The sequence below is a fragment of the Eucalyptus grandis genome, chromosome 8 (assembly GCF_016545825.1).
Source record: "Eucalyptus grandis isolate ANBG69807.140 chromosome 8, ASM1654582v1, whole genome shotgun sequence".
Taxonomy (NCBI): Eukaryota; Viridiplantae; Streptophyta; class Magnoliopsida; order Myrtales; family Myrtaceae; genus Eucalyptus; species Eucalyptus grandis.
The window spans coordinates 69,945,048-69,967,232 of NC_052619.1; the positions used below are offsets into that span (position 1 = coordinate 69,945,048).

At 38.9% G+C, this 22,185-nt stretch overlaps 1 pseudogene; it reads right to left on the reverse strand.

Moving 5' to 3' along the window:
• Window positions 1–6,866: 6,866 nt before the first annotated feature.
• The window catches only part of LOC120287795, a 32,785-nt pseudogene continuing 17,466 nt past the window's right edge, over window positions 6,867–22,185 (reverse strand).

A 22,185-nucleotide genomic window follows, 5' to 3' on the forward strand; every position in this document is an offset into this window, starting at 1 on the left:
TGTGGCGGCAGCAGCCGGAGCGTTTGTCTATGGCTATTGCTACACGATATATCTTTGGCTGTGGAGGTTTTCGACCACCAGGGTTTTGCTATGAAGAAGTAAAAGGGAGAGGTCGTGGTGAAGTGAACATGCACGCAGGACGCCTTTAAATAGAAGCGGAGGCCAACAAGTGTTCGGAACGAGTGTTTGCATTCATTCTACTGACAGTGTGTTTTGTGTGTTCGAGAAAAACGTGCATGGTGCGGATCTCCTGTTCTAGGAATCCCACTTTCAGACGCCGAAGGATCAGCAACCGATTAGAGCGTACAGGTTAGGTCAAAGTCCTCACCACCTAGAAAAAGCTAAACTTCATAAGCATTTTTATAACATATCACATTTTTTTTTTTTTGCTAATTAAATGGAGCCTAGATGATCAACAACAAAATAGTGTATATTAATTCATAATTAACACCACCCCGAAAAGCTTAACTTCTCCGTATTGCCCTTACATCATGTGAAAATTTACACATACATTGACCAAAATCCCAACCCAATTATTCTCTTTTCTCCCTCTCCACCTTGTAGCCCCTCTTCAGCAGCTAGCCATCTCCCCCGTCGCTCTCCTTTGAGATGATCCTTGGCCAAGAACAACTTCAAGAATAGTGCGAAAAATAAAAATTGAGAATATATGTATATTTCGATGTATAAGTATACCTCAGCCTATTTATATGCTTTATTAAATAACTATTTTAAGATAATATCTCAATCAATATATGCACAATCAAATGGAGATATACGTGCAATAGACACATAATCTTGAAAGATACGGATAATCAACATGAATATTGTAATTATCTCTAATAGTGAAAAATATCTTATGGAAATCCCTAGTTATCTCTCATATCCCTCTTCAAAGTTAATGTAACTAAGTTAGCTAAAGTTTGAAATCAAGTGAAATAGTATCATGAAAACATGTTTCTTCATGAAATTAACACCCAATGGATTCGAGGTGGGGGTGGTGCGTGTGATTGCTACAAGCTTTTGTCGTTGGCTTCTCGAAATGAGAAGTTAAGTCAAGAATCAGAGGCTAACAACATGCATCCTTTGCAATCGACTTTGCTATTAGAGCCGAATTGCATGTGTCCTTTGTGGTCGACTTTTTTTGTCAGAATAGCAACTAAACATATGCGGCAAATACGAATGGCGTGGCTATAGCAAGTTGAATACACCAGGCTTTGGCCAAGCGAAAATTACCATGTAAAAGATGCATCTCTGTGGTGTCGAAATGTGGCCGATGCGGATGGTGTGGCTATAGCAAGCTGAATACACCAGGCTTTGCTAAGCAAAAGTTACTATACAAAGATGCATCTTCATGGCGCCGAAAATAAGCTTCATAACATGACCATTGTGGATAGTTCAACCCAAGTTTTTAAGCTAATAAGTAAATGAAGACCACATGAAATAAAAAGTATTTAGGACCCGTTGTTAAGCGATATGGGACATTATTTCGATACCCCTTCTCATGTGTAATTAGGATTACAAGTGGCATGTGGAACTTTGACTACACACATTCACATGGAATTTTGATCACACACATTCACCCAACGGATTTCGTGGGACCACTGCCAAATATTCTAAAAGTTTAGGTAGTCTTATGAAAGTATGTTTTAATATTTATATATTTTAACACTTGCCATCATGCGTAGGTTGGTTTTTGGCCTAAGCCTAAAGTATATATATATGTAATTGAAGATGGAGCTAGGTGCCTGAAAAAATTTGAATTCTCGACTTTTTGCTCTGATATCATGTTAAAATTTGAGAATTTCTTAATATTCCAATGTTATATTAATGAAAAAACATATTTGTCTATTTATATATTTTATTAAATAACTATTTTAAGATAACATCTTTTATCAAAATATGCACTAGGGGTAATCAAAACGGATTGCTCAATCCGGGTAAAACTCAAATAGGCCCGAGCCTTGTCGATTTTGAGTAGTTCTAAGGAATGCTGGTCCAGTTCTCGATTCCATGAAAATGGAACTAGTGATTTTTGGTTTGGTTTTTGGTTTGAGGGTGGGAACTAGACTGACCGGACAAGACTGCCAATATATATATTTTTAATTTCTTAAAAGAAACAAATAAACCCTAATTAGCCTTTACTCTTTCCTTCTCGCAACGCCTCGCTCTTTGCTCTAGTCTTTCCTTCACACCTTGCTCTTCATTCTTCGATCTCCTAGCTCCCGCTCGACTCTCAAATCTCACTTGACAACCAAATGTTGCTCTTCAATAGCTTGGTCTCCACTCTTCGGTCTCAAACCACCGCTCCCTCTAATGGAGAGTCCTTTATCAAGAAAGGCCCAATTTCTCTACATGTTTCGAGTTTCCTATTTCGCTCTTCACTCTTCGGTCTCTCGACTCTCACTCTTCCATCAGGCTCTTTCGCTTTCACGGTCTCACTCTTCACTCTTTGGTAATGCTCTAAATGAACCCTTGTAAAATGATGCCAAGAATTTAGCAGTTTAGCTTTTAAGTGTGAAGGCGGCCATATGTTTGTTTTGTACATATGAAGAGCTTGTGCTGGATCTCTAATTCACATGTCCCTTCCTTAGTAGGGCCTCTCATTGCAAGTATTCCTCATTCATTTTGCACCCTTGAGGAAGAGGAGCACCAATGCCTATATCATTGTTTGGTCATCTGATCGTTGTTAAGTGACTGGTTCCATAGAAACGGACCGATCAACTGGTCCTTGGTCTTGAAAACTAGGAATCGGTCCTCCCGGCTTGGTTCCCCATTCCTAGGCTAAATTAGACCAAACCAGAAACCGATCACTCCTAATATGCACAATAAAAAGGAGATATACATGCAATCTTGAAAGATATGGATAATTAACATGAAGGTCTAACCCAAGAACTTAAAATGATAGGTGAAGTGAGACAACATAAAATCAAGAGGTTTTAAGATTTGCTGTCAAGCGATATGAGACAATACTTTAGCACCCTCTTTTAAGTGCAAGCTGCATTACAACAACACATAGAATTTTGATGACACACATTCGCGAAAGGGCTAACACTACCTTTGACACCAAGTTAAGAAAGATCGAAAAATGTCATCATTTCTGTAACATAGGAAAATATCTTATAAAAATTCCTTATTATCTTAAACACCAAGAGGACCACCTACTCTCTCTCTCTCTCTTCCCCCCTTCTCCAGCTTAACTAGAATAAGTTGTCAAATAGGCTCGCATAATCGAGTCGACTCCACCCTAATATTCAAGATCCGGTACTCTTCTTGAGCTTAACTTGAATAAGTTGTCAAATAAGCTCAAGCTCGATTTTACTCACCTTGATTAGTCAATTAATATTACTTGCATTTTGAATAATCTCGAACTCAAAGTAATTGAAGAGTTCATAGTGTATTCATAATAATGAGCGTACATGTATAATTAAAAAATACAATTGTATGATCAGCACGAGCTAGACAGGTTAAGTATTCAAGCTTGCGCTCGTCTCCACTTGATTCAGGTTCTGAATCACGTGGAGCTTGAATGCTGATATAATTGGGCCTACTTGAACACCAAGTTGACTTGTGGACCCATGCCCGTGATTCTCGGGGCATTGCCAGTAGGTTAGGGATGATGGCCACGGTGAACAGCTAATCTCCCGTTCCAGAAATCCCATTTCAAGCGCAAACTCTATTTGTCCTTTCTCTTTCTGGGCCTTCTGACTTCTGAAACATAAAACCTAAGTTTTGACTCTGAGACATAAAACCTAAGTTAAAAGTAGCATTTTTCCAGGATAATCGCTGGGCATCTACTTCATTTTCACGGCAGCATCTAAAGCAGTTGTCTCAGATCAAGGAGCAGGTCAGAGTTCATTTCATTTCATGCAAAAACTTTCCAGATTCGATATCGCACCACCATCTAAAACAATAGGGTTGTTTCGCTTCGACCATTGTACAGTCAAGACGTGCATCTACAAGAAGAGGTTTCTTCTCCATCTCTTACTGTGCGACAATGAGATTCAGAGATTCACATGTAAGATGGAGAAAGACGCGTGGTAGAGACAAAACGAGCAAACGAGCTAGTCTTTTTCAATTTGGTTTGTTTTTGGTCCTGGTCTCTGTAGACTTTGGTTTTTGCATTCGATTCAACGTACGTGAATGTGTTCACAGCCCCACATTTTCCTTACGGTCTCGTTTCTCGAACTATTTAGCGTCGAAAATGATTCTTTTCCATTTTCAGATTATTGGCACAAAAGTTTCCTCTTGGATATGTTGTTAGTCCAATTTCATTTGGGGAAAATTAGCAAAAAAGTCCTTAATCTATTCTAAGTATGTCAGTTGAGTCAATTTGGCCAATTTTAGCCGGAAAATCGTTGACGTAGATGCTGCTTGTACTAAGTGGCATGAATGGTATTGATATGGATATTTTTCAATTTTCTTTTTTTTTCTTTTTCTTTTCTATTTCCTAGGGGATGCCCTTGCCCCAAGTTGACTTCAGCGCAACGCCTTTGCCAAGCCAGATCTAGTGAAAGCATGTTGGCCATCACCGGCGGTAAGTCTTGAGAAAAAAAGAAGAAGAGAAAAAGTAAAGAAAAAAAAAAAAGAAAAATTCAAAAAATTATAAAAAAATTCAAAATTTATTAAAACATTATTAAAAAAAATGCCAAAGTTAGCCCGACCGTCATCCATGTTAGTATTTATAGCCAAAGTTAACCCGATAAACTCAATTGACTAAACGTGAAAATGTTTAAAATTCAATTTGTACAATTAAACTATTTAAGATTGAATTGGTATAATTACAATAGGGTTAGGACAATATCATCATTTGTTTTGTTGGCTTCAAACCCTTTCAACTCATGCTCTTATGTATGATTAAATTCTTCCTTGACTCGGCATTAGCAACTTCAGTGGTTCGCTCATGTGGCAAAAATTGGCACGTGATGCTCACATGGGACTCCACGTGGGAATGAGAAAGAGGCGTGACATAGATTATTTTGTAAATTGATGTGACATTTTGTGCGACAAAAGAATTTCCGTTTCATCTAAAAATTTAAGTTTTTATTAAAATATTATTTAAAAAATGCCAAAGTTAGCACCAACCGTCATCTATGTTAGTGATTTCTAGCTAAAGTTAATCCGATAAAACTCATTGACAAAAATGTGAAAATGTTTAAAATTCAATTTGTACAATTAAACTATTTAAGATTGAATTGGTATAATTACAATAGGGTTAGGACAATATCATCGTTTGTTTTGTTGCCTTCAAACCCTTTCAACTCATGCTCTTATGTATGATCAAATTCTTCCTTGACTCGGGATTAGCAACTTCAGTGGTTCGTTCATGTGGCAAAAATTGGCACGTGATGATCACATGGGACTCCATGTGGGAATGAGAAAGAGGCGTGACATAGATTATTTTGTAAATTGATGTGACATTTTGTGCGACAAAAGAAGTTCTGCTTCATTTAAAAATTTAAGCTTTTAAACAATGAGTAGTGGCTTCACAAAATCTCTCACGTGCATTGGGGCCATGACCACCGCCCCCTCACCATCAGGTGGATGGGCGAGAGCCTGCAATTCTTGTCGAGATTAGCTGTGACCACAAAACGCCGAACATGTGTTGGGGCAGACTATCAAAGTTATATGATCCATCAACGCGAATGCTACTTGGTTGGCTTGTGAAGCCATGTCTTCTGTGGTGCTCGTTGCACCGCCGGTTAGGTAGGGACAACGGCGCCAGTGTACAACTACTCTCATGTTTTCCAAGTGCCATTTCCAACCGCAAACTTCGCTTTCTTCTGGTACATTTCACTTATGAATTATGAAGGCTAGAGTTGGACTTGGACCGAGCTGCTAATTATCTTTCCCCTTCTCTTATTTTCGCAAAGTTGACGTTTCAACCGAAACTTAACGAGCTAAGAGTCGCATTACTTGGGGATGATCATTGCGCTTCATTTACAGGGCAGCATCGGAAAGTAGTTGTCTCAGCTCAAGGACCGGGTCCGAGTTCATTTCATCGTAGGCAAAACTTTCTACGTTCGATGTCGGACCACCAACTAGAACAATTGGGTTGTTTCGCTTCGAGCATTCTACGCCGTTCCTTGTTTTAGTGCCCTTGAATAAGAAAAGAAACAAGATGTGGAAATACATAAATAGAGAACCCCTACATCTCTTTGGTTGTTTTCCCATATAGTCCGGGCAAATCTTCTTCCCTTACTCAAGATAGGGGTGTGATCAGTGGATCACGACAGAGCCCCGCGAGATGGAGGGCTACTGCTGTCTGTTACGTGTTGGCGGTGGTATACCCAGAAAAGTGCAAACGAGGTTAGAGACTTCCACACGTCGGAGAGCTACGACGGTATGCTTGTGGTCCTCGGTTATGGTTTTCAACGATTCCACGTACGTGATGGGGACAAATGCATTTGCAGCCACATGTTCTTCCCATGGTCTCAGTTTCTCTCGAGTAATTTACTATGTGAAACGATACAGGCCGAAAAAAGAGAACAAATGTGGGAAACGATTCTTTTACCCTTTTCAAAGCAGTGACATAGAAGTGCACTTTCGTCCCAGTCAACTGTTTTCACTATCCGTTTTCATCTCTTAAACGTTTTTATTATGTGTCATCTAAACTTGGAAAAATTATTCAAAAAGTCCAAAACCATAGTATTTTTGCTAATTCAATCATAAACCTTTTCGCATTTTATCAATTGACTCCATCCGGTTAATTTTGGTAGAAAAACATTGACATGAATATCTCCTGCATTGCACAGCCAGTGTTGACATTAATATTTGAATTATTTATATATTTATATATTTATCCTTTTATTCTAATGAAAAGTCCTCGAAAGTGGCAAATGAAATATTCAGAACGCGTCACCATATATCTACTGTGACAAGGAGCTGGTCACATCGATCACAAACCTGTACCTCACATCCGACTTCACAAGCCTTTCCATGGCTGTATTGATGTAGTCCATCCAGATTACCTCAACGTCCGCAGTGATGCCACGTTCCGCACAGAAGTGTAGCATCTCTTGAGTCTCTTCCATTCCTCCTATATCACTGCCACCCACAAGCTTGCGGCCTGAAAGAATTAACAAAGTCGGAATCATTGTAGTTTGATTCAGCGCCTTGCAGGTCGAGCATGACCATAAGCTGGAACTTCTAACATCTCCGGTGGTGAAGAGTACAAGTCTATAGTGATTGAAACGTAAGTCTATAGCACCTTTTCAGATCATGTGCATTCGCTGGTAAAACTCAAAATTAATCTGTCGAAAGGAAGCCAAAGAGAAGAAAATAGAAGTTTGTTACGGAAGATGTTTCGTTTGGATAGCTGCAAGTAGGGTAAGCAAGTCAAGCTGCTCGTGAGCTACTCAAGCTTAACACATAGAACACTCGAACTCAGCTAGATCATTCTCGAGTTCAAGTAGCTCGAGTACTTAACCAGTCAAGCTTGAGTTTTGAGAGACTTAACTCAGACTAATCAAGTGATTGAACTTCTATATATTTAGGGATAGTTATACATCTGTAGATACTATAAAGAAGCACGTTTTATCTGTTTTCATCATATTCTCAGAATTAAAGATCAAGTTCATGCTTAATTCGAGCACAGACTAAAATTCAGCAACAAGTGAATTTGAGCTTGAGCTCGAGCTTATATAAAGCTTAATCAAGTTGATTTCCACTTTGAGAAATCATACTTGACCAATTGTGCTCAAATTTGTTATTGCAGATATAACCAACTAAAAACAGAAACTTCTTTGTTACACTGAGAGAGAAGGAATGAAGCAGAACATTGAACTTCATACATCGTTAATAAAAAAATTTAAAAAAAAAACTGTCTAGAACAAGCTAAATAAGGACCTGTTTTGAAACCGCACACAAACGTGCAAAACATAAATGCTTGTTCCACTTCCAAACAAATAGCTAACAAACCAACTGCATAATAAATAAACTTGACTGAAAAAAGAAAAAAAAAACAAAGAAAAACAACAAAACATCAGCAGCACTGAGACACATCTCCAACAAACTCCTCCTTGGATTAGTTGCTGCTGCAAACTCCTATTTTCTCTCTTAACAGCTCAAATCTTCTAGCCTGAAGTGGCTTTGTGAACATGTTTGCAAGTTGATATTCAGATTTGCAATAGACCAACTTAACTTCACCACTTTGTTGCACCTCACGTAGAAAGAAAAATTTGACTTTGAAATGTTTGGTTTTGCCATGGAAAACTGGATTCTGTGATATTGCTAAAGCAGCTTGATTATCCACATTAACTTCAATGCAATCACTAGAATTCAACCACAAATCCTTCATTATCTTCATTATGCTTCTTCAGGGCTTTGGAGGGCAAAGATCTTTAGGCCAAAATTGGGGTAATTTGCAGGTTTGCAAGGTTGCAGTAGCTGCTATAAATTCAGCCTTTGTAGTGGATTGAGCTACAATCTCCTGCTTCTAGGAATACCAGGAGAAACAAGTGGAACCAAATTTTCAAAGGTGGGCTTTCAGATTTAATTTGCATTTTCAAAAATATCTTTAACTCAAAGGTCTTTGCATTTTTCTAAGAGTGAAGTAGTACCCAGGTGTACTTTTCATGTCATCCATTGAGCCAGCCCAGTCACTATCAGAAAAGCCCTGCAACTTAAACTTCTGACCTTTCCTAAATTTCACACCAAAGAACAATGTTCCTTTGAGGTATCTCAAGACCCTTTTTGCAGCAACCAAATGTAACTAACTAGGACTACTCATGAACCTGGATAGAACACTTACAACAAATAGAATATCTGGTTTGGTTGTTGTAAGATACATGAAACATTCAATCAAACTTCTATACATAGAAGTATCTATTGTATCCGTTCCATCATTCTTCTGTAGCTTCTCCTTAGCAGCCATAGGAGTGCTTACACTTCGACAATCTTCCATTTGAAACTTTTTCAAATTTCCTTCATGTATTTTTTTTCTGGCAGATAAAGATCTCATGTGAAGCTTGTTTGATTTCTAGACCCAAAAAGTAAGCCATCTTTCCCAAGTTTGACATCTCAAAACTTGCCAACAGACCTTGCTTCACCCTCTCTATCAGATCCACATCATTCCCTGTCACCAATAAATCATCTATATAGAGTGACAGAATTACAACACTGTGATTCACCTTCTTGACATAAAGAGTGAACTCACTCAAGCTTCTTACAAAACCAAAATCCTACAAATATTGATCTATCTTCCCATACCAAGCTCTTGGAGGCTACTTCAATCCATATAGAGATTTCCTCAATTTGTATACCTTCTTTTCTTGCCCTTTGATACTGAAGCCTTCAAGTTGTTCAACAAAAATCTCCTCCTCAAGCTCTCCATTAAGAAATGTAGAGTTGACATCTAATTGAAATATAAGCATCCCTTCTCTGCTGCAATAACTAATAGTAGTCTGATTGTATCAAGCCTTGCAACAAAAGCAAATGTTTTAGAATAGTCTACTCCCCATATTTGCGCATAGCCTTTCACAACCAGCCTAGTTTTGTGTTTATTGATAGAACCATCGGGATTAAGTTTTGTTCTGAACACCCACTTAACCCCAATCACATTCTTATCAGATGGTTTGTCAACAAGCTCTCATGAGTGGTTTTTCTGAATCATTGCAAACTCCTCTTGCATTGCTGCAATCCACCTCTGATCCTCCTTAGCTTCCACAAAGTTAGATGGTTTAAGCACTGCCACATTGCTTCTTTCATAGATTTCAGCAAGTAACCTTATGCCTCTTACTAGAAGATCATCCATACTATCTTCCAATCCATCCACAACTTCATCAACCTCTACAATTGTTGCAGGTTGTTGTTTTGCAGATTGTTATTGTCTTGCATTCTTTTCTTCCATCCAATTCCACTCATCTTTCTCTAGAAAAACAACATCCCTGCTCACAGACACCTTCCCTGTCATAGGGTGAAAAATCCTATAAGCCTTTGATTGAAGACTGTACCCAATGAAGATTCCAAGCTTAGCTCTTTTATCTAGCTTGTCCCTCTTGACCTGAGGAACGTGAGTATAACACAAACACCTAAAAACCTTCAAATTCTTCACAGAAGGTTTAACACTTTATCATACTTCAAAAGGTGTTGACCTCTCTAAGGCCTTTGTGGGCAATCTGTTCAACATGAACACTGCAGTATTAGCCGCCTTAGCCCAGAACCTCTTAGGTAACATCTTCTCCTGCATCATACATCTAGCCATCTCCATAATGCTTCTGTTTTTCCTCTCATTGACCCTATTCTGTTGAGGTGAATAGAGAGCAGTGAATTGCTACACAATGCCTGCTTGCTCACAGTTTAACTTAAACTTGTGAGCAGTATACTCAGAACCATTGTCAGACTTGAGCATTTTAATTTTCTTCCCACTTTGATTCTCAACTAAGGCTTTGAACTTCATAAACACATCAGCAACTTCAGATTTGGCTTGCAAAAATAAATCCAACTCATCCTAGTCATGTCATCAGTGAAAGTAATGAAATACCTAGTACCATTGAGAGATGACTCAGACATAGGTCCACATAAATCTGTGCGGACTAATTGCAGCTTCTTACATGCTCTCCAGCCTCCTCCTTTGAAAGGAAATCTTGCTTGCTTGCTTGTCAAGAAAACAAGTTCTGCACTGTGGAAATTCCTTCTCCAAACTTGGCAAGTTATCTGCCAAGCTATTCCTCTGCATAAACAACATATTCTTTCTGTGAACATGCCCAAACCTTTTATGCCATAGTTTTGCATTTTCTTCTTTGCACTTTAAAGCCATTTGTTGCATCTCTTGTGACTTGAACATGAAGCTCTTATCCCTCATTGGCATTCTTAGCACTTCTTTGCTATCTGCATTATCAATAAGACATTCATTCCCTTCAAACTTCACTTTATAACCATTTTCAACTAATTGACCAACACTTAACAGATTTTGGTCAACTTTTGGCATAAAGAGAACATCACTGATCAGCTTCACCTCATGATTTCCTTCAATAGCCACTGTACCATTCCCTTGTACTTCAATATACTGTCCATTGCCAATTCTGACTCTGGACCTGATTGACCTGTCTAAACTCCTAAATAGTTTCAAATTGCCAGTCATATGATTAGTACAACCACTATCCACTAGCCATGCATCATTCTCAATAGAAGAGCTAAAATAGGAAGCTACAAACAAGTGTTCTTCCTCAGTCTCATTCACTGCTACTTGTGCTTCTCCTATTTGCTGGTAATTTTTCTCTTTGCAGATCGCTTTCCATGTGACCAAACTTGTGACATCTTCTGCACTTAGCATTAGGCTTCCTCCAACATCTAAAGGACTGATGATTAATTCCACCACAGTATTGACAAGGCTTCTTGTTCTTCTTCCATTTGCTAGACCCACTAGAATTTCCTTCTTTTGCTACAAACTTTGAGTCACCAACTTTTCCTTTGGACTGATTTCATTTCTTCCTTTGCCTCCATCATTGGACTTCACTCTAGCTTGTAGCGCACCCTTTACAGGCTCTTCTCTTCTCATTAGTCTTCTATACTCCTGTGCCTAAAGGGCATTTAACAATTCTGCAAGTTTTATGTCAACTAAGTCTCTTATATTTTCTAGAGAAGCTATGGTGGCTTCAAACTTCTCTGGAAGAGACATTGGGATCTTTTGAACTAGCCTTTCATCCTTCAAGTCAATCCCTAAGATTATGATTTTTCAGCTATCTCAATCAGCCTATTAGAATATTCCTTCACGGACTCTGAATCCTTCATCTCCTGTCTCTCAAACTCCCTCAAGAGATTCAGCACCTTTATGCTCCTTATCTTCTCATCTCCCTCGTATTCATCCTTCAAGAAATCCCATATTGCCTTTGCAGAATCACATCTCATGATCCTTGTGAAAATAGGGGGTGAGACAGCAGTATACATGCAAGACTTTGCCTTGGTCTTCCTTGTGATTCTCTCTTTATGGTACTTTATCTTATTTAAGGTTGAATTGTTTGGAAGTAAAGCAACCTCATAATCATTCTCCACAGCCTCTCATAGATCATGAGCCTCCAAGAATGTTGTCATCTTGACAGCCCAAGCTTGATAATTTTCCCTAGTAAAGACTAGAGCAGCCATTGTAGAGAATCCATTCGATCCCGCCTCTATCAGCCTTTTTCTTTGCAAATTGGAAGTAGTCTTCACTCACTTACCCTCACTTCATAGTCCCTTAAGATCCCACAGAAGCTCTGATACCATTGTTATTTCAGATATAATCAACTAAAAAACAGAAACTTCTCTATTACACTGAGAGAGAAGGAATGAAGCAAAACATTGAACTTCATACATCGTTAATAAAATAAAAAAAAAGTCTAGTACAAGCTAAATAAGAACCTATTTTGAAACCGCACACAAATGTGCAAAACATAACCGCACACAAACGTCTTGTTCCACTTCCTAGAAATAGCTAACAAACCAATTGCATAATAAATAAACTTGACTGAATAAATAAAAAAACAAAGAAAAATGACAGAACATCAGCAACACTGAGACACATCTCCAACAAAATTGAGTATCAAGCAATGGACAATCGAGTTGAGTTGAGCTCCAGAATTAAAATATTTTGACTCGACTCAAATTTGCAATTCCATTTAAACAGTCCAACCACCCACTCAGTGCAGCACTAGTTTATCCCTTACCTACAAGCAAGGGAAAGATAGGCAGCTCTATGGGCTTATCGGGCAATCCCATAGTAATAAGTTTGCCATCAAGCTTGAGCAGACTAAGCAATGGAAGAAGAGGGTGCACAGCAGAAACCGTGTCAATAATGTGGTCCACGGTTCCCAAAGCTGCCAGCAATAAGCAAGTAATTCCATTAGGAGAATTTAAGGTATCCCATAGTACAGTTCCTTGCCTCCTAGTTTAAATGATTTGATGAGGCTTTAACTTGAAAAAACAGGAGAAGAAAATTTCAGATCTTAAGCATTAACGAACATACCCAGGAACAACAGGGTAAGTTGTGAACCTCCATTCATTCTTGGCCTCGTGAAGGTCAGACTGACAAAACCCACAGAAGAGGGTTTTAATGGTGACATCTTCATCACCATTTTCCCTGCAAAACAGTAAATACAGTGTCAGACATGCACGTCAAATGCATTGCATCGCTCACTTCGAGAGGCAGACTCTCTATTTGTACGTTCAAAAACGTTGTTTTGTTCTGAAGTTTAGTTGAAACTGTTCTCCACCACATTAGCTCATCAGAAGAACTACATCCGCATAAATATCAGCGGCCCCAACTGAATTCCAACATGAGATGGTAAAGAAAAAACACTGATCCAGGTATGAGAGAGAAGTCAAAGAGGTTTCCATAACGATAGAAAACCCACCCTGTAAACGTTACAGCTGTCATCTCACTACGGAGAACATGATCTCAAAATTAAGATTTTTGAAAAAGGAAATCAACTCAAATTTCTTTGTTGTTTCCCTGAGATCAATTGTGTACCTTTCAACTTTCCTCTTCCTCTTTTTTCATCCCTATAACCTTTTCCTTTTCTGGACAAAACCATTACCTCAACCCATGTGTTATTTTGCCATCCTCTGGTGATCCATTGGAGACTAGCGGTGAGCATGGTTTCAAGGAAGAACGTGAAACCTAAGAATCGGATTGTTAGGAACTTGTAGGTTCCCAGTTCCAAGGTATACATAGTAGATTTCATATTCCAAAATATGAAGATTCTGTTTTGATGGCTAAGTTTTAGGTGTTTAGTTGGAGGAACTTGAAATTAAAACATGTAATTTGTGACCTAAAACCTAGAACAAATTTTAATGTTTTTCTTGGTTTATGTCTTCATGTGATCTTGTGATATTTCATACGGTTTGATAATGAATATATAATCTAAAAGCTCTAATTTGAAATTCAATTTTATGACTGAGACTTTTATTTCATTAATGTTCATATTTTTTGTGTCTTTATGGTTGGTGAATTATAGTATCAAGTGATGGTCATTAAAGGTTTTAATTCACAACAATCATTCAATTAATAATATAGGTGGAACTTAGGTAGATCTTGAAACTGACGTTGGAACTTACGACAGGGTAGGTTCCAAGTTTTAGGGAATGCGGGGTAGGTTTCAGGTTCTAAAAAATGAAGAATCTATTTTAACGGGTAGGTTCCAAGTTCTAAATGGAACCTGAACCGTTCACCTCCATTGAAGACTAGTCTAAAACTAGAAACAGAGTGAAACCTTGTGTTCAATTATTGAAACAGAAATTTCATCCCCATGTCCATGACTAATCATTGGCTATAAGCCCAAGCATAAGAAAGCATACGTCCTTCTCAGTTTATTCAGAAAGAAACAACCTAATCTACTTGGTCAACAAAACCTAATCTACTTTATTGCACTATAGAGATAAGATGAAAACGACAGGAAGCTGTGGTACCCCCCTGACTTGGAGACCTATTGTATTAATTAATCAATACACGGCAGAAAGTAGAACTCCGAGCATGCTGTTATCAGAATATTCATTCTCGAATGTTCCCATGCTCGTAGTCGAAGCGTTATCGCTAGCTAGGTAGGTGCCTCCGAGAGAAATGGAAGGGCAAGAGAAGGCCAGACTTATCTTGGGCAGCCCAACGACGGCTCGTTGGCCTTGTGAGGATGCTCTTGAACCGGTGATTCCGCCATCACTTGCCTCTAAAATACTCGTGCAACTTTTTTTGACAGACTGTTTTTTATGTATACCATTACTAAAACGCAGTTGGAATTAGAATGAAGACTGCACCAGCAATAAATGCGAGAATAATTACATGCCTAATCTTATTGTGTTAATCTTATTGTGTTTTTCTTTTTATTTGGCGATAACTCTTTATTTTCATATGGCAATAACTCGAGATTTGTTTCCATACAGGTGATAAATCTTTCAGAGATGATTAACACCCTGATGATATTAACGGATCAATATCATGAATAACAATATATGAGCCATCAAATCAATTCATCGCCATGCTCATATATACTGAGTCGATTCATCACATAAAGAGAGAACCCTTACATCTCTTTGGTTGTTTTCACAGATCGTCCGGGCAAATCTTCTTCCCTTAATCAAGATAGGGGTGTGATCAGTGCATCACGATAGAGCCCCGAGATGGAGGGATCTGCTGTCTGTTTCGTGTTGGCGGAGGTGTACCCAGAAAAGTGCTAACGAGGTTAGGGACTTCCACACGTCGGAGATCGACGACGGTATGTTTGTGGTCCTCGGTTAAGGTTTTAAACGACTCTACGTACGTGATGGGGACAAATGCATTTGCAGCCACATGTTCTTCCTATGGTCTCCATCTCTCTCGAGCTATTTTCTATGTGAAACGATACAGACCAAAGAAAGAAAAACAAAAAGGTGGGAAACGACCCTTTTACCCTTTCCAAAGCAGTGACGTATACGCACTTCCATCCGGCCAGTTGTTTTCACTGTCTGTTTTCATCTCTTAAACGTTTTTATCATGTGTCATTCAAATTCAGAAAAATTATTCAAAAAAACCTAAATTTATTGTACCTTTACTAATTTAATCAAAAACATTTTTACATTTTGTCAATTGAGTTCATCTGATCAATTTTGGCTGAACAGTACCAACGTGGATGTCCGTCATCCCCCACGTGGCACAGCGAGTGTTGACTTGTATTTTCAAATTATTTAATTATTTATTCATCCTTTTTAATCTAATGAAAAGTCCTCAAAAGTGGCAAATGAAATATCCAGAACGTGTCACCATATATCTACTGTGACAAGGAGCTGGCCGCATCGATCACAAACCTGTACCTAACATCAGACTTCGCAAGCCTTTCCATGGCTGTATTGATGTAGTCCATCCGGATTAGCTCAACGTCCGCAGTGATACCATGTTCCGCACGGAAGTCTAGCAACTGCTGAGTCTCTTTCATTCCTCCTATATCACTGCCGCCCACAAGCTTGCCGCCTGAAAGAATTAACAAAGTCGGAATCATTGTAGTTTGGTTCAGCAACTTGCAATTCGAGCTTGACCATAAGCTGGAACTTCTAATATCTCCGGCAGTGAAAAATATAAGTCTACACTGATTAAAACATAAGTCTGTAGCACCTTTTCAGCTCATACGCATTCGTTGGTAAAACTCAAAATTAATCTATCGAAAGGAAGCCAAAGAGAAAAGAAAATAGAAGTTTGTTACAGAAGAATGTTTTGTTTGGATAGCTGCAAGTAGGGTGTAAGCAAGTCAAGTTACTCGTGAGCTACTCAAGCTTGACACATAGAACACTCGGACTCAGCTAGATCATTCTCGAGTTCGAGTAGCTCGAGTGCTTAACCAGTCAAGCTTGAGTTTAGAGACACTCAACTTGAACTAATCAAGTAATTGAACTTCTATATATTTAAGGATAGTTATGCATCTGTAGATACTATAAAGAAGCATGTAATATATTTATCTGGTTTTATCATATTCTCAGAATTAGAGATCAAGTTTGTGCTTAACTCGAGCAGAGACTAAAATTCAGCCTTAACAAGTGAATTTGAGTTTGGACAATGTCGAGCTCCAAAATTAACTTATTTTTACTTGACTCAAATTTGCAATTCCATTTAAACAATTCGACCACCCACTCAATGCAGCACTAGTTTATCCCTTACCTACAACCAAGGTAAAGATGGGCAGCTCTAGGGGCTTATCAGGCAATCCCAAGTAACAAGTTTGCCATTAAGCTTGAGCAGACTAAGCAATGGAAGAAGAGGGTGCACAGCAGAAACTGTGTCAATAATGTCGTCTATGGTTCCCAAAGCTGGCTGCAAGAAGCAAGTAATTCCATTAGGAGAATTTAAGGTACTCTAGTCTCTGCATAACTGACTTAGTAATCCCCTTCTATTCGGGTATATCTACACTATGTCATCTCCAGCTTTTGATGGAATATTGGTGAGACCGTGCATCTCTATTCCCGCATCACAAAAATTTTGAATTGCGTCCGCTAGAAGAGAATCACAGGACTGAATATAGCAATGATTGACATGCTAGTCCTCCTACCAGTAGAAAGGTACTAGTTACTGTTTCCAAACTTCACTCACCTTCATTACTGTAAGGTCACTGTTTACAGCACCGAGTCTTTCAATCGCCTTAGCTTCCTTTTTGGAAGAGGAACTAATAACAGTGACTTTTAGTCCAAATGCCTTGCCCATTTTCACGGCCACATGACCAAGCCCACCAAGTCCAGCCACATTCAAATGCTTGCTCTGTCGTGCCATGGTATTTCATCGGTCTATACACCGTGATTCCAGCCCATAATAGTGGCGCACCATCTCCGACGGTTACTTGTCAGGGAAACAAAGCACATAATGCTCATCAATGACCATCATATCAGAGTAACCACCATATGTTTTTGTTCCATCTGTCTAATGGGAATTATAGGTAAATATAGTCTGGGGGCAGTAGTTTTCCCGATGTTGCTGGCAGATCTCACATTTTTTGCAGGAGCCCACTACGACCCCGACACCTACTTGCTCACCCACTTTGGATTACTTCACATGGCTCCCCACTTTAAACACAGTTCCAACGATATCATGCCTGTAGACAGACAAGTAGAACAGTTAACTGAGTGTACAAGCTCATTGCACGCTTGCAATACTTCAATTGAGATCAACTTTTTAACTAACTGTCGATATTGATATAACGAATGCTAGTCAGTCTCTCAATTTCATTTTACATCTCAACAAATAGAGACAAAAAAAGGTTGCAAAAACACCTTGGGCCTTAAAAGTGAATAGCATGCATTGAAATAAAAAAGTTAAGTAATACACGTTTGCTTTGAATATTGACAGTGTGTATAACTGTGGCATCCTAAAATCTCGTGACAACCTGTGTAGTACCATGAACCATGATTAGGTAATGGAAGTGCCGTTTGATTTTGTATTAGCCATTGAGTTAATGAATTTCAATTAATTTAAGGCCGAGCATTGTAAAGGATGATTGTTTGGATGGAGATGTGTCTTCAAGTGACCCAAGGATTTTATTAAAGTGCAAATTGATATAGAAATCTTATTCTTGGTGGTGCACTTTATAAGTAGAATTTTATTGATTTAAATTATAAAGTTTTGTGGGCTTATAAGTTGAAATTAGGAGCTTATTTAAATAAGGGTTAAATGGAATAGGAATAGGAGAGGGTGGGCTGATTTTTAGGCCCAAAGACCATCCAACCAGCCCACGCCAACCCCTTGGTTGACCGGCCCATGAAGGCCCAAGACCGGCCCAAACCTTGAAGCCCATCAACCTTGCATGTGAGCTGCCAAGTGGCATGGAGGAGGAGCCAAGTGTGGCTGCCCTCATTGGCTTCCTTGGGTGGCTTCATGCAATCAAATGATTGCAAATGATTGTGGGAAAGAAAGCTAAAGGGAGAGAGGCGGATGGGTGAAGGGGAATCGACCGAGAGAGAGAGAGAGAGAGAGAGAGAGAGAGAGAGAGAGAGAGAGAGAGAGAGAGAGAGTGTGTGTGTGTGTGTGTGTGTGTGTGTAATCCGAGAGGGAGGAAGAGGGAAGTGGGCGTGCGAGAGGAAGGAGGAGGATCGACCGCCTAGCTTGGCCGCCGTCCGTTCGCCGCTTTGCCGCCATTCTTGTTGCTGTTTGTGCTTGAGTTTAAGGCAAGTGAAGTCCTAAAACCTACCCTTTGCATTGCTGTGTGTATGTGTAGTGGATGGTAAGTCTTGGTTGTGGTAGACGGGATGAAATTTCGGAGCTATGGAGAGAGATTCGTTGGTCATGCATGCAGTTTCTAGAAAGACCAGTTTGACCATTCTTGAGTTTGTGTGTTTCATGTGACTTTTTAGTCGGAATCTTGTTTCAATTTCTTCATAAAAGTTGTAGAGAAAACCTTGAAGAACAACATACTAAAATTTGAGACAAAAAAAAACAAGAAATGGTTAGTGAAATGATTTTTCTTTAGAGAGATTAGATCTGGAATTCGTTGTGCTGACTTTCAGTGGTTTCGTGGTCTGTAAAGTAACCTCCTTGTGAAAATATCACTTTTATCTCTTAACCAAAGTTGTAGTGTACTTCTTGAGGTAGAACATATCAAAAATTTATAGGAAATGAACAAAAATAGGTCGGTGAAATCGTCATCTTTTGAAAAAAACTGGATCTGGGAAAAACGCTGCTTCGACCTAGTATGATTTTGTGATTTTTATATAATCATACAGTTAAAATTTGATCGTGTGTCCTAATTAAAGTTGTAGGTAATATTATGAGGAATAACATACTAAAAATTTAGAAGAAATGAACATATGTAGGTTGGCAAAATGAGTTTCTTTTGGAAGATGATAATTTGGGAAAAGATGATACTGAGAACAGGAAGAAATAATCGTCTATATCTATTAACCTAGAACGATTTGGGTTTCGATGTCTTCATGAGATATTTACCTCTAGGAATTTTATATAACATGTTAAAATTTCAGAATTTTTGGGGTTCATTTGGATATTTAATTTAAATTTCTTCCGAAACTGTGCAAGTTGAAATATTGAAGTATTGAAAACTGTGATGCATGGACCGTGCTGTTTTGTGTGAGGTTCTTTTGGTATGATGTTATTCATGAGATATCTGCCTTTAGGTCTTGTCTATAATGTATCAAGTTTTCAGAATTTATTAATGTCATTTATTAATTTTCTGGAGTTTTAATTAGAGGAATGCATTCTGATTTATTAAAAAAAATTGATGTGTTTTGAAAAATAAATGAAATTCTCCATGTGATGAAATACTTTGAGTGGTTGATTTTGCTGCATATATGATGGCATATGGCATGTTAGATGGCATGAAAAGTTGGTTGAGATCCTTGATATTGTTGCATCAAATGCCATGTTGAAATTGAGATACATGTATAAATGTGAATTGAGATGGTAACAAGACCGTCGGAGGTGTGAGCCGACGATGCCTCGAGAGTTTCGAGATGCCCGGAATGTGGGGGTGCCGGAAGCCCTGGAGGCGTGTGCCCGGGGAGATACCTCGTGATGCCAGTTGGGATACGAGATGCCCGGAATGTGGGGGTGCCGGATGCCCGGAATGTGGGGGTACTAGAAGTCTCGAAGGTGTGTGTCGAGGGGATACTTTGTGATGCCAGTTGGGATACGAGATGCCCGGAATGTGGGGGTGCTGGATGCCCGGTGGTGTGTGCCGAAGGTTTCTCGTGATGCCAGGTTGGACACAAGCGATAAATTGTGGGATGCAAGCATTGGTCCCTGGGAAGAAAATGATGTGACCTAATTGAAATATAAAGATCGATGATGTGCACATATGGCATGGATATGCATGAATGCTTGATGATGAGAGCATGGTGGTATATGCACATATGGCATGGATATGCATGAATGCTTGATGATGAGTGCATGGTGGTATATGCACATATGGCATGGATATGCATGAATGCTTGATGATGAGTGCATGGTGGTATATGCACATATGGCATGGTGATATATGCGTGGATGCTTGATGATGAGTGCATGATGGTCTATGCACATATGGCATGATGACATATGCATGGCTACGCGGTAAGTTATGCTTGAATGCATGAACGATATGTGCTTTGTTTATGATGCCTTCAATGTTCTGTTTGATGCATTGAGTAGTTTGGTGGATCTTTGCTGCTGAGTGGTTGTACTCACCTCTTTTGGGGATTAACATTTCAGATTAGAAAGATGCATTTGCTGCCGATTGCATGCGGTACTTACTATGGCATACCTACTGATGTGGATGTGGAGTGTACTGAGCATGTCTGTGTCGGTGCTCCTGGTTTAGTTTTTGTTCGAGTCCGTGTTCTGGTGACGTATGATGTGGGTCAAGCTGATGGCCCGGTTATCCAAGAGTTTTTATCTGTCCATGTCCAACATGATGGAGCGATGTTAGGGATGTTACTACCGCCGCCACTTGATGCACCGGATTGGGTATGATGGCGCATGTAGCTATTGGGAGCTGACACTTTTTGGAGATAGCCGACGCTTGTTTATGGAGGGTGGTACATGTTTGATGTAGAATCGAGTCCTTTTGGGGTGGTAACCGAGTATAGTTAAAATCTTGGCTTTTTTGTTGTATCGACCTTGATGTCTATCATGAAAATATAAATAAGAGTGAATCGGCATTATTTTTTCTTATGGCGTGTAGTTGGTGTGTATTGCATTATGGTTGTTGGAGGGAGAGATGGTGAGACTTGTTTATGCTTCCACTAATAAGCTGTGCTGGGACTGTTTTAAAAAAAAAAAAAAAATCTCTAATCATAGTTATATGAGATTGAGTAGCTAAAGAGAGAGTGCCTGTGGCGGCCTCAGGCGAGTCGGGAGTGCCACAATAACCAAAACATATAATGAGAAACAAGTTTTTTTTTTTTTGTCTTGGTTACTACGCAAAAGGAGCATATACTTAGGGTGCGCATGATAATTATTCTAGTTTTGTTTCAAAACTATTTTTTTATTTAATTTTTTTTAGAATTAAAAATCCATTTGGTAACGCAATTGCATTTTTCTATTTCTAAAACAAATTATTAGTCTAGAAATAAGTTTAGAGTAGAAACAAGAAGTACAAATTTTTTATTTCTCTATTTCTGTTGAAAAATAAAAACTCTTCTTATCATTTGTTATCACTACTAATCGAGTGTCCACTCGATGCCACCACCTGCCATATGCTATTGCCATAGATGGACTATGACCGCTAACCAACCCCCATTGGTAGCTACCGTTGGCTGTTGGTCACCGGCTGCCATTGCCCTGTCGTCGGTTGCCCTTGCCGGTTTGATGTCGCTATTGTCGCCAATTAAGAGGAATAAATTTTATGTCGTTATTAAATGAATTTCTATTTTAAAAATGAAAATTTTGTATCATTATTAAATGCGCATTTTTGTTTAGAAACCAATACAAGAAAAAAATAGAAAAATTTATTTTTATTTTAAAATTAATTTCATTAGAATAGTTATCATTCGCACAGCTAATACTTCCTTTATTGCAATGATAGGAGAAGGCCACTCGGGAACTAAGCGAAGAACTTCATCATGGATGAAAAGTGCAGGCCTTACAGGAAAAGTATGCGACTGGACAAAAGGACTTGGAGACATGATTGCTAGCACTCACATCAATGCATCAAAAATTATTTTACACAATTCCCTTGGAAACAAAGTGCTGGAAACTTTTGCTCTTTACAAACTAGTGTTTGATGCAATTGTCAAACAGTAAGAAATAACTCCATGCATGGACCCACGAAA